At 42.2% G+C, this 13,186-nt stretch overlaps 1 long non-coding RNA gene across 1 annotated transcript in view; it reads left to right on the top strand.

The window, feature by feature from the left end:
- Positions 1-6,210: 6,210 nt before the first annotated feature.
- The window catches only part of LOC110340768, a 38,941-nt gene continuing 31,965 nt past the window's right edge, over positions 6,211-13,186 (top strand). Inside the window, exons 1-2 of the long non-coding RNA XR_005870435.1 lie at positions 6,211-6,443; positions 6,689-6,777. This is a non-coding gene — a long non-coding RNA (uncharacterized LOC110340768). The remainder of the gene's footprint in view (positions 6,444-6,688; positions 6,778-13,186) is intronic.

Raw genomic sequence — 13,186 nt, forward strand, 5'->3', positions numbered from 1 at the left:
ATCAGAGCAAAAGAGAGCCAGGACGAAATTCAAGCTTCTGCCCTAGAACAAAATAGCTGGCCACAGGACTTTGCTCCCAAACCAGCAGAGCCCCGATAAGACAGCTACCACTGAAGTGTTGTGAGACTAAGGAGAAAATGTACTCAAATTGGCAGTGAGACTGGCTAGCTTGAAGTATTGGAGAGTTAACCAATTGGTATAAATGTATCCACAGACCTACATGGGCTTGGACTTACCATTTACCATAAATTTTTATTTTCAGAGCTAGAGAGATGGCTCAGAGGTTAAGAGAACTTGCTCTTCCAGAGGACTGGACACTCAGTTCCCAGTGTGTCATGGTGCCTCACAACTGTCTCTAACTCCAGCTCCAGGAATCGGAGGCTAGAGCTGTGGTTATCTGCACACATGTGCACATACCTATATGCATGCAGACACACACCCCTACATATAATTAATAAAAACACATGTTTAAAACAAAGAACTCTTTATTTTCAAGAATCAACACTGAATAGGGTGTGGATCTGTGTGTGTGTGTGTGTGTGTGTTTGTGTGTACCACTAAGCTATATCTTCAGCCCTCTTTTTTTTTTGCATTTTTTTGTTGGTTTATTTTTATTTTTATTTTGAGACAGGGTCCATTATGTTTCCCATGTTTGCCATGAACTCACTCTGTAGCCCAAGCAGGTTCCTTGAAATTGTGATCTTCTTACCTCACTGTGACTATAGGCCTGATATACATTTTCTGTTGTTAAGGTTTGCTAGAATTCCTTATTTCTGAAGAAAAAAAAAGCCAAACCCCCAACAAAAACATTTTAAAAAAGCAAAGAACTACCTGTCAATTTCAACAAAGGATATTAGGCAGGTGTTTATTTTTTATAATGTGTTTTGTTGTTGTATTCCAATACAAGGTTTCTCTGTGTAACAGCCCTGGCTGTCCTGGAACTCTCTCTGTAGACCAGGCTGGCCTTGAACTCTGAGATCTACCTGCCTCTGCCTCCCTAATGCTGACATTAAAGGTGTGAGCCACCACCGCCTGGCTTTATAGTGTGCTTTAAATTTTATTTTTATTTTTATATGTATGGATGTTTTGCCTGCATGTATGTGTCTCAGATCTTCTGGAGCTGCAGTTACAGACAGTTGTGAGCTGCCATGTGAGTGGGTGTCCTTTAAAGAACAGCCAGAGTTCTTAACTGCTGACCCCATCTCTTCAGCCCATAATGTGGTTTTTTGAGACAGAATCTCACTAGATAGCCCAGGTAAATCTCAAAATCACAATTCTCCTGAGGTAGATGTTTTAGAACCCTGCTATTAGAGAGTTCAGGACACTATGGAGAAAGTTCAGTGGAAATGTCCCTTCCGGAGTACAGGATGGGAGTGCTTGCTTTTGTTTGGTGTGCATTTGGGGACTAGTTTATTGTCTTCATTGTTATACACAACACATATGTACCTGTTGCAAAATTAGTGCTATTTTATTCCTAGACTTTTGCTAATGTAAGCTCTGTATAATGAGAGATACTGAATTTTTTGTTGTTGTTTAGTTTTGTTTTTTGAGACAGAGTTTCTCTGTGTAACAGCTCTGGCTGTCCTGGAATTGGATCTGTAGACCAGGAGAGCTACTGGAATTTTGTTAAGATGAAATTTATTCAATTAAGAAGTTGCCTGTCTTCCAGGCCTTTGCTCATTGGTCTGTAGAAAGAGGACATGTTGAATAAAGTTCACTCGAGTCAACAACATATTTTTAATCAAATTCCAGGGAACAATGGGTAAATTCATCTGGAACTCTGATTCAGTAACCCTACCTTTATAAACTGAACTGGGACTTCAGTTTCTCTAGTTGAAGTGAAAGTTCCATTACATATTTTTTTTTAGTTTTACACACCTTAATCATATTCACCCCGAAGTTTGATTTTTTATAAACTTATAACTATACTGAGATCTTGTTCGAAAGAGAATAGAGTGATTACAAAGATAACTTCTAAAACCACTCTGATTAACTCTTTCTTATATCTCTTCCCTTCACACACACCATGAAAAGGGGGGAATTGTTTGGTTTAACAGTGCAATCATCTACCCACCAGCCATTTCCTAATAAGGGCAGTACAGCCAGCCAGTTTCACTTCTGAAGTCCAAGTGCTAGAAGAATGGCATTTCCATTTGCGCTACTACAACTTCCTCCCTTCAGCCACTGCAAATTGAGGGTGTGGATTGTCTTAACACAAATAAGCTGCCACCAACAACTCAACTGACTTTCCTGTCCCTCCACTGTAGGATCTGCCTTGGAGAATTATAGTTCCGATGCTTTAATTACAAAATTCAAATAAATATTCACAAAGTTTAGAGACTTTATTAACAATAGATGGCAAACCAAGCATGATGGTGCTTGATGACTGTCTAAGCACTTGGAAAGTAAAAGCAGGAGGTTAATGCGTTGAAGGCCAAACTCACTAAATATGTACAAGACCAACCAGGGTCACAAGAGATTCTGTTGAAAAAAAAAAAAGCCAAGATGGGGTTGACAAAATGGCTAAGCAGGTAAAAACACTTATCGCCAAGCCCAAAGACCTGAGTTCTGAGATTAATCCCTGGTGCTTACATGGTGGACAGAAATAACCAACTCCTGCAAGGTATCCTCTGACTTCCACACATGTAAGTTTACACACACACACACACACACACACACACACGCACGCACGCACGCACGCACGCACGCACGCACGCACGCACGCACACCCGCGCGGTATAAATATTAGGAGCTGGAGAGATGGCTCATTGGTTAAGAGCACTTGCTATGGAATTATGAGGACCAGAATTTGTATTGTATCCCAGAATTCTGCAAATGCCTGTAACGAAAGTCAGTACACTACACATGTATTGACATGGGAAATTATCAGTGATTCAATCTGAAAAGAAACAAGTGGGCCATCAATTCTGAGAACACAAGTTTGATCCCTGGGGCCACATGGTGGTAGGAAAATTGGTTCCTTAAGTTGTCCTCTGAGCTCCACACGTATCAAAGCATGCACACATACACACAAAAGCAATTAGAATTTTTAATTTAAAAAAAGAAACTAGCTAGATAGAAGTATGTACAATCATTTTGGAAAGGAAAAATATTTCACGCTGATTCAGCCTTTAGAAAAACAGTTTTCAGCTGGGTGGTGGTGGCACACGCCTTTAGTCCCAGCAGAGGTAGAGGCAAAGGCAGGCAGATCTCTATGTGTTCAAGGCCAGCCTGGTCTACAGAGTGAGTTCCAGGACAGCCAGGGCTACACAGAGAAACCCTGACTTGAAAAACAAAAACAAAAAGCTTCTTAACAATAAAGGCTGTTATGACACATGTCCTGTTTCTAAACTAACGGTAAAATATTGCTTGGTAATTCGAGAAAATTATATATGTAGGAAAAACCTCCAGTACACATTTTCTAACTGAAAATTATCATGAGCTGACCACTTAGTTCTCAAAACAATCTTCACTTCTCAAGAAAGCTAATGTTTGAGAGAATTTAGTGAGTTGCTTGAAGTTCCAAGGAAAGTTCCATGTTCTAGGTGGTAAGCTGTGATTTGTGCCAAGAGATGTTTCACTGTGATTCATGCTGTGTGAGGACATGGTTCTTTTTTTTCTTTATTTTTACATTTTATGTGTTTTGTCTATATGGATGTGTACCACGAGCATGAGCATCTGTATGGGTATAGGGAATGGAACTCAGGTCCTCTGGAGAGCAGCCAGGGTTTTTAACCACTGAGCCATCTTTCCAGCCCCTGGCAAACTTTATTATCTTCTTAAAGGTTTATTTACTCATGTATTTTAAGTGTTTAGGTGCTTTGTCTTCATATACACCAGAAAAAGCAATTTTATCCCATTACAGATGATTGTGAGCCACCATGTGGTTGCTAGGAATTGAACTCAGGACCTTTGGAAGAGCAGTTAAATCCTCTTAACCACTCAGCCACTTCTCCAGCCCTGAGGGCACTGTTCTATAGTCTTCCTACCAGTGTAAATATTTGCCTTGGAATCACTTAAATATCTTCTCCAATATATACTTTACAATAGTAGGCAATAGGTAATAATAGGGGCACATATTTGCTTTATAATTTGTCAAAAAACTAAAAGAAATTATAAGCTGACCAGGCTTTGCATTTGCAGAATTCCAGTGGAAAGACCTTAAACACAGGAGAATAGCGAGAAATTAGTAACAACCTAAATGTTTATCCATAGGAAACTGGTAAATGATGTTTGATTCCTAAGCTATGCAGAAAACAAAGATAGGGACCAGGGGTATAGCTCAGTGGGTATATGCTTAGTATAAGTGAGGCCCTAGGTTCATTCTCCAGCACCAAAAGCAAGTACATTGATAAAGCAAATGTAGCCCAACTGGTAGACTATTACCTACGATGCACAGGCCCTGGGTTTGATTCTCTATAACACTTTATAAAAATGCTAGGTGTGTGCCACCATTCCTAGGACACACATAGAATTCCAGTACTTGGGAGGCAGAGGCAGGTGGATCATTGTGAGTTTGAAGGCACCCTAGCTTACATAACAAATTCCAGGCCAGCCAGAGACACATAATAAAAAAAGAAGTGAAACACTCCATCTAAAAACAAAACAAAAACTCTGGTGTGGTGGTGCATACCTGTAACCCAAATACTGGGGAGGAGTAGGGACAGGAAGATCAGAAGTTACTGGTCATCACTGACTACATAAGTGAGTTCAAGGCCACCCTAGTCCACCTTGAGACTCTATCTTACAAAACAACAACTAAAGGGAAAGAAGAAATGAAAAGAAAATCCTCTAAGGTTCACTACAGGGTGTTTAGTATTAAAAATTAATTGTAAGCATATATATATAATTATGGGTATGTGAATATATGTGTATATACATATAATTATTGTTGTAATTTAAGAAAAGCAGCGCGAGAAAGACACCATGCGACAGGGTTCCAGCAGAGGATTTTTTTTTTTTTTTGGTTTTTTCGAGACAGGGTTTCTCTGTAGCTTTGGAGGCTGTCCTGGAACTCGCTTGGTAGTCCAGGCTGGTCTCGAACTTACAGAGATCCGCCTGCCTCTGCCTCCCGAGTGCTGGGATTAAAGGCGTGCGCCACCAATGCCTGGCAAGGATTTTTTTTTAATTAGGGAAAGGGATCATAAAAAAGAGGAAAGGGAGGGAGGGGAGACCAGCATCTGGAGACAGGAGCAGTAGTAGAGAGGAGAAAGGGAAAGGGGGGATGGGAGAGGGGGAAGGGAACAGACAGGGAAAGAGAGAGAAGAATGGGAGGTGGGCAGGGCTCTTTTAAAAGGGAACGTAGTGAATATGCACAGATGGTAGCTCTTAGTGGCTGCAGATGAGGGCATATCCTGTCATAACCCCAAGGGCAGGCCAGTACAGATGCCTGAGTACTAACAGTTATGTTGAGGAAGTATGATTCAGGGTATGTACCAGTTAACGTTTTCTAAACTGCAACAAATATCTTCAAAACATGACTCAACAAGATAATTTCTTTTTAAAACTATTTTTATTTCATTATGAGTGTATGTCTTTCTGCCCACATATGTGTTCAGGAACCCTCAGAGAAGGCCATAAGAAGGTATCAGAACTCTTGGAACTATAGTTAAAGCAGGGTGTGAGCAGCCTGATGTGTGTAGTGAGAGATCTACCAGACGCACCTGTGGTGCTGACCACGCCCCCTTTGGGCGTGGTCAAGGTGCTTCTGTGAGCGTGTGGGGTTTGTTCGGTCTGGGGTATTGGACTGCTTGCTCTCTCCTGTCAGGTCTTAGAGAGCAGCTGGAATCTGAACTTTGACTCTCGCGATTGAGCAACAAGTGCTCTTAAGTGCTGAGCAATCTCTCCAGCCTCAAGATACTTAATTGTTTGTTCAGGAGGTCTTCTTGGGTAGGGATCTAGGCTCCCATCCACTGTTTGCATTTGAAACCTGCATTAGGCAGGGTTCTCTAGAGAAACAGAACCAATAGAATGTACATGCTACGATAGGGAGTTTATTAGATTAGTTTACATGATAGAGGCTGGGTAGTCCAACAGTGACCATCTGTTTGCTGGAGAGCCCGGGAGCATCAGTCTATGAAGCTGGGTGCTACAAGAGTCTCTGAAGACTCGGAAGCTTCCCAGAGAATCACTGTTATTCAGTCCATGTTGAGAGGCCAAAGAAGGAAGAATTGGATGCCAGCAGAGGATGGCAGCAGAAGGAGGGATGGTCACACTTGCTTATCAAGAAAAGAAGGCAGGCCGGGCGGTGGTGGCGCACGCCTTTAATCCCAGCACTCGGGAGGCAGAGGCAGGCGGATCTCTGTGAGTTCGAGGCCAGGCTAGACCGACAGCCTCCAAAACAATCGGAGAAATCCTGTCTTGTAAAAAAAGAAAAGAAGGCAGGCAGGGGACCTCGTTCTATCTGGATCGCCCATTGGAAGACACTGCCGACTCTGAATGAGGTTCTTCACCTTTCAGTTAATCCTTCCCAAATACCCTAACAGACATGCCCAGAAGTGTGTCTCTTAGTTGATGTGGGGGTGGTGGAGGGCTGAAAGACATTTGTAGAAATACATGAAAGCTGAAAAGAGACTTGGGGAGAGGAGGGATACAAGGAAGAGTCAGGGGGAGCAGCAGAAGGGTAAGGGAGATGAAACTGCATTAATATCCAATGTCCTGTATGCTAATTAAAAAATCACCATTGAAGTTCCAGGTTCCACTCCATTCATCTCAAGATCAACCATACCTTTGTCAGAATGGAGAAGACTCAGCTACATTGAGACCCCAAAGGGAAAGGTAACTATGTGCCTAAAGAGAGCAGTGGCTTTGTTAGAGAACAAGGGGTCTCTGCTGCAGTCAGCCTATCCACCAAATAGATTTGCCCTTATATAAGGGAGATGCAGAAAATACCATTCACTTATGTCACTCATATCAAAATCTGGAAAGCAGAGCCAGGAAGCAGCTTAGTGGTAAAGTGCTTGCCTTGCATGTGTGAGCGCCTGAGTTCAATCCCACTCACTGCCCCCAAAGCTGTTTTTCCCTAATTGATCTGAATGAATTTCCTTATGAACTAAGGGCCAGGTTGAAGCCATTTTCTCATCACCCTGATAAACCCACACAACCCAATGTGCAGTGACGGAGCAATGCCAAGAAATTGTCAATAAAACCCCTATCTAGAAAAGGGGTGAACAAGAAACCACAGCCACAGCATCTCAAGCATTTGTGAAATACTAGTAGACACGTGTTACCAAGACACTTTTCTGACTATGGAGGAAGTTCCTCGATTAGATTTTGTTCTTTTAGGAAAATTCTCTTGTCATTGTTCTTATCTTTGGTTTTGCCCTCTGGCAGGCTCTTCCTAATCATCAACTTTCCTGCCCTTCTCAAGGAGCACATGGCTGTGACAGCATACTTCCTGGTGGTGGAATTTGTATGGCCAGGTGCTGTTTTATGGATTTACTTGTGTATTCAGATGGGGGTAGAGTTATTTCTATCTAATTCACTCAGAAACTTTTTGTTCCCATTTGTTCCAAAATTGTTCCTTGTGTTAGAGATGATGTCTAAAGTTGTTGTTTTAAAGATACAAATAGCAGCATCTATTTATCTCTCTATGCCATTCCTCTCTCTTATAGTCCTGACAATTACTGGGAGGTGGTATGGAACATCAGGCTTAGCTACTTTTCAACTGTCTTTTAGTTGTTCTTTGCAATACTGCTGACTTCCTCGGATTAGTTGCTGTATCTTGGCACACTTTTGCCTTTCAAAACCTTCTCAGTTTGCTGTTGGGGTTCTGTAGCTGCTCCATCCCTACAAAGACCCATCTTTGGACTCAATTAATTCTGATTCATTTCACTTCAGAATGAGGAAATTCTTGCCTGAATCTGTCTCAAGTCTCTTGTTAAACATATCACAGAACAGTAATCAGTACAACTCACGTGGTGACTCATGAGCCACAACTTTGGAGCACCACAGGGAAAACAATGTTGTGTTGCTATTGTTAAATACTAAATTAGTGAGTTTCCTTTAAATTCTTTTTTAAAAAGATTTATTTATTTATTATGAATACAACATCCTGCCTCCATGTATGTCTGCACACCAGAAGAGGGCATCAGATCTCATTACGGATAGTTGTGAGCCACCATGTAGTTGCTGGGAATTGAACTTAGGACCTCTGGAATTGCAGTCAGTGCTCTTAACCTCTGAGCCATGTCTCCAGCCCCTCCTTTAAATTCTTAAAGTTTATGTGCATGTGGTGTGTGTGTGTGTGTGTGTGTGTGTGTGTGTGTGTGTGTGTGTGCCAGCATGAGCACATGGTATGTGTGTAGGCGTTTATTCTAGGGTGGGCATGTGAGGGTCAAAGAACATTTTTGAGGAGTTGGTTCTTTCCTTCCACCTTTACATGGGTCTGGGGATTGAATTCAGACACTTGGACTTTCAAGGCAAGTGCTTTTACCCATTAAGCCACCCACACACCAAATGAGTAAGTTTCTGGATGTCTTAAAGACGATAGTCCCTAGAGGCCCACAATGAAAATAAGAAGAATGCTTTCCACATAATACTTATAAGGTGCTTTGCCTGAAGCCTTTTAAACAGTGACTTCTTTTGAAAACTGAATGAGTCATGCAAACTGAAGGATGAGGCTCAAGAATTCCATCACATATGAATAAGTCAGGTAAGATGCTGTCAGACATCCTCACACACTGGCTGGAGAGCCTTTGCTCCACTTAGATAGGATCTGTGGATAAGCAAAGATGAGCTAGCTCTTCTGGTTCTGGAAATCCCAGGTCCTTGTGTGCCCAGGAGTGGGAGTGTAGATGGACAGAATTAGATAGCGTCTCCCAAGCCTGAGAGCTAGGGGCCTATTGTTCCAGGTTTTTGGAGCTACACCGGTAGTTACAGGCACTCAGGTTGGAACCTCCACAAGCACTGACACTTGGTTCCTGTTGTGATCCTTGGCTTTCAGGAGCAGTGAGTAGCAGCAGCAGTCTGCACCTAGCACGCACAGGTGATAGCTGTCGTGACAGTTCTTGAGCAGGTGTCAGATGCTGGGACTTTTGCCCTACAACAGTGGTTCTCAACCTCCTAATGCTTCAACTCTTTAACACAGTTCCTAATGTTGTGGTGACCCCCGACCATAAAATTATTTCATTGCTACTTCATAATTGTAATTTTGCTAGTTATGAATTGTAATGTAAATGTCTGTGTTTTCCAATGATCTTAGGGGACCCGTGTGAAAGGGTCATTGGACCCTCAAAGGGGTTGTGACCCACGGGCTGAGAAATACTGATCTACAGTGAAATGGACTTCAACTTTGGGTGGCTAGCATTATGGGTCTTGGAACTAGAGCGTCAAGACTCAGTCCTAGATAATGACTAGTGTTGCATTTTTCTGTACTAGGGTGTCTCTTTGTCCTTAATGCACAGCAGATACCTAGACCTCCTCCAGTGACCAGACCCTATAGTTTCTCTTCTTTGGTTCTTTATCTACCGTTATGTCTTTCTTCGGTCTTGGCTCTCCAGCTTTTCTTGCCTTCTTTCTGCTTCCACCACCTCTGCCCCTGTTGTTTCAGTGCTATTGTTACTGTTGCTCTGGCTGCCGCCACCACCACCACCCTGCTACTTCTCTGGCCTCCCTGTGCTATCAGCTGGCTTTTTCTAATGAGCAAAATTTGACAAGAAAAGACGTTTCTAATGTTGCAACACCAGAGGGCAGCACAGGAGAGTGTTTCCCAGCTGAAGAACTGAGCCACACAGCCTGCATAGAAAGCTGCAAGTGGAGCGTGGCAAGGGTGTTTGCAACCTTCACAGCCCATACACAAACAAAGAGTGACGTTTGTATCAATCCTGGCACAGTTCTTCAAGCAAGCGAAGGACTGTGTTTGCACCAGCCTCAGATCAGAGGAAGTGCTTCCCTTCTGGGCTGTGTGAAAATGGCTGCAGGGTCACTTAGAATTCACCAAGCCCCCCCTAGCTTGGAGTGCTGCTTTCCAAGACTGTCTGGAGTGGTTCTGAGCAGGGTTCTTCAGTTGTCATTATAACAACCCTCTGCATCTGGTAAAATAACCTCAGAGAAATTGTAAAGTGTCCAGACTCACCAGGCTGCCATTGTGGCAATCTGGCTGGTTGCCAGTAAAGGGGCTGAGTGGCTGACAGCTCCCCATTCAAGGCTGCCAGGCAAAAAGGAATGGCCTGTCAAATGCCTGCTCTTGACAGTTTTAACCATTCACTGAAAGCATTCAAAGGGCGTTTACAGTAAAGACATAACAAAAGCTCAACAATTCTAATAGTTCACAGTAGTTGATGGTATTTAACAATGCTTAAAAGTACTTAACTCCTGCCCCAGTGCTCTAGGGAGAGGCAGTCCCTTTAATCTGTTTCAGTAGCACTAGCAAACTTTAAATGGGGCTTACTATGGTTCTCCATGAGAACTGGGTGTAACTGGTGAAAAACTTCCCTACTCAGAAGATGTGGCCAATTAATGCTCATTTGTGTTAAACAATGTAACACCAGAAACCTTCTAAGGGTGAAGCAGAGATTAGGACCTCATCTTAAGAGACCCTTGCAGCACCTTCTAGGGGACTTCTTGCAATGATTTTTCTGTATGAGTCATGGATATTGTGATGACTATTCTTGGTTATCATCTTGACTACATCTGGAATTCACTAAAAACCCAAGCAGCTGCGTACATGTGTAGGGGATTTTTCTTGACTGGACCACTTAAGGTTGGAGGATCCACCCTAAATGTAGGCCACACCTCATGGCATCCTATAAAAGACAAAGAGGAAGGAAGCTTTGCTTTTGGCCTGCTTGCCCTCATCCTCACTGGCAAGTTTATATATCCTGCGGCTGAGGCATTCCTTCACTGGCATTTCAGCCTACTTCTTCCAGATTCCAACATATACTGGATTCCAAGACTAGAGAGCTTTGTGGACTGAATGACTGTTGGATTCTTGGACTTTATGTTAGGAGACAACCATTATTGGGGTAGCTGGACTATAGCCTGTAAGCTATTCCAATAAACCACTCACTACACACACATACACACACACACACAATCAGGGTTCCTCGAGAGAACCCTGACTAATACAGGCATGCATTAGTAATAGTGTGATAGTATGTTTCTTTTCTCAATAAACTGAAGCAATGGTCAAATAGTCGCAGCCCTCACAGTGGCTAAGGAGCTGCTGGACTTCATTTGCCCACAGTGGTTATTCCAATTTAGATGAACACATTTGTTGTTGGTTTTTTAGCCTTTACTTTTTTTGCTCTTTTCTCTTTTGGCTTTTTGTCTTTGGTCCTTTTTGGGGTCTTTTGGGGACCCTCCACCTAGCTCCCAAATAAATTACACATGGAGGCTTATTCTTAATTATAAATGACAGGCCTTAGCTTGCTTCTAGTCAGCTTTTCTTAACCTAAATTATCCCTATTACCTTTTGCCTCTTGGCTTTTTCCTTTTCTTACTTCTGTCGTATAAGTACCGCGCACTAACCGATTGCTCCACTGGAGCACTCCTTTTCTTCCTTCTGTATATCTTACTTTCACTCTTACTCCATGGCTGACTGTGTGCTGGGTGGCTGCCCCCTGGTGTCCTCCTCCCTTGTTCTATCTCCTCCTTGTTCTTCCTATTTATTCTTTCCACCTGCCAGCCCCGCCTATCCTTATTCCTGCTTCACTATTGGCTGTTCAGCTCTTTATTAGCCCATCAGGTGTTTTAGACAGGCAAAGAATCACAGCTTCACAGACTTAAACAAAAGCAGGATAAACAAAAACAATACATCTTTACATTATCAGACAAATGTTCCACAGCATGAACAAATGTAACACACCTTAATATTCTTTTTTTAAAGATTTTATTTATTTATTAATATGTATACAATGTTCTGCCTGCACGCCAGAAGAGGGTACCAGATCTCATTACAGATTGTTGTGAGCCACCATATGGTTGCTGGGAATTGAACTCAGGACCTCTGGAAGAGCAGCCAGTGCTCTTAACCTCTGAGCCATCTCTCCAGCCCCACACCTTAATATTCTACAACACACATTTTACTGGAACAATAACTTTGAAACATGTACAGTATAACCTTTAATGTAGATGTTTCAGTTTTTATCCCTCTCAGTAATCAGAAAAAATGAAAACCAAAACCAAAAATGATATTAAAAATTAAATGAGCTAAATCAGGAGACACATATCACTTAACACTTGGTATTGCTCTGAGAAATGTATATTTAGTTTTTTCATCATGATTTAAACATTATAGAGAGTAGTAGTTGTCCTGGTTAGTTTTTATGCCAACTTGACACAAACTACAGTCATCTAGGAAGAGGGAACCTCTACTGAGAGAAATGCCTCCCTCAGATTAGCCTGTACATCTGTCTTTGGGGCCATTCTCTTGATTAATGATTGATATAGGAGGGCCCAGCCTACTATGGGTGGCGATATTCCTAGGCAGGTGGTCCTGAGTTGCAATAAGAAAATAGACTGAGGGGGCTGGAGAGATGGCTCAGAGATTAAGAGCACTGACTGCTCTTCCAGAGGTCCTGAGTTCAATTCCCAGCAACCACATGGTGGCTCACAACCATCTACAATTCAATCTGGTGTATATGTAATAAATAAATAAGTCTTAAAAAAAAAGAAAATAGACTGAGTAAGTCATGGAAAACAAGGCAGTAAGTAAGCCTTGTCTCTCTACAGCTACTGTTTCAGTTCCTATCTTTATGTTCCTGCCCTGGCTTTCCCTGATGATGAACTGTGAACTGAAATAAATCCTTTCCTTCTCCAAGTTGCGTTTGGCCAGTGTTTTATCACAGCCACAGAAATCAAAGTAGGTCGTCATCTAAAAACCTGGATGATATCTAAGATCACCACATCCAACGTTCCTTTTTCTGATAGTTGTGCTACAGTGCCTGTGCTACCACATTTAGCTCACATTGCTCTCTCATGTGACCAGGAAATCTAGGGAACATGAAGTATTTGAGACAGTTGCATATGTCAGATGGCATATTGTTTTACGGTAAACTTTTTGTTTTGTTTTGTTTTTGTTTTTTGAGACAGGGTTTCTCTGTGTAGTCCTGGATGTTTTGGAACTCACTTTGTAGACCAGGCTGCCTTCAAACTCAGAGATCCACTTGCCTCTGTCTCCAGAGTGCTGAATTAAAGGTATGTGCCTCCATTGCCTGCTTACAGTAAACTTAAAAAAAAACAAGCA

Source organism: Mesocricetus auratus, unplaced genomic scaffold (genome assembly GCF_017639785.1).
Source record: "Mesocricetus auratus isolate SY011 unplaced genomic scaffold, BCM_Maur_2.0 Super-Scaffold_100022, whole genome shotgun sequence".
NCBI classification, from domain to species: domain Eukaryota; kingdom Metazoa; phylum Chordata; class Mammalia; order Rodentia; family Cricetidae; genus Mesocricetus; species Mesocricetus auratus.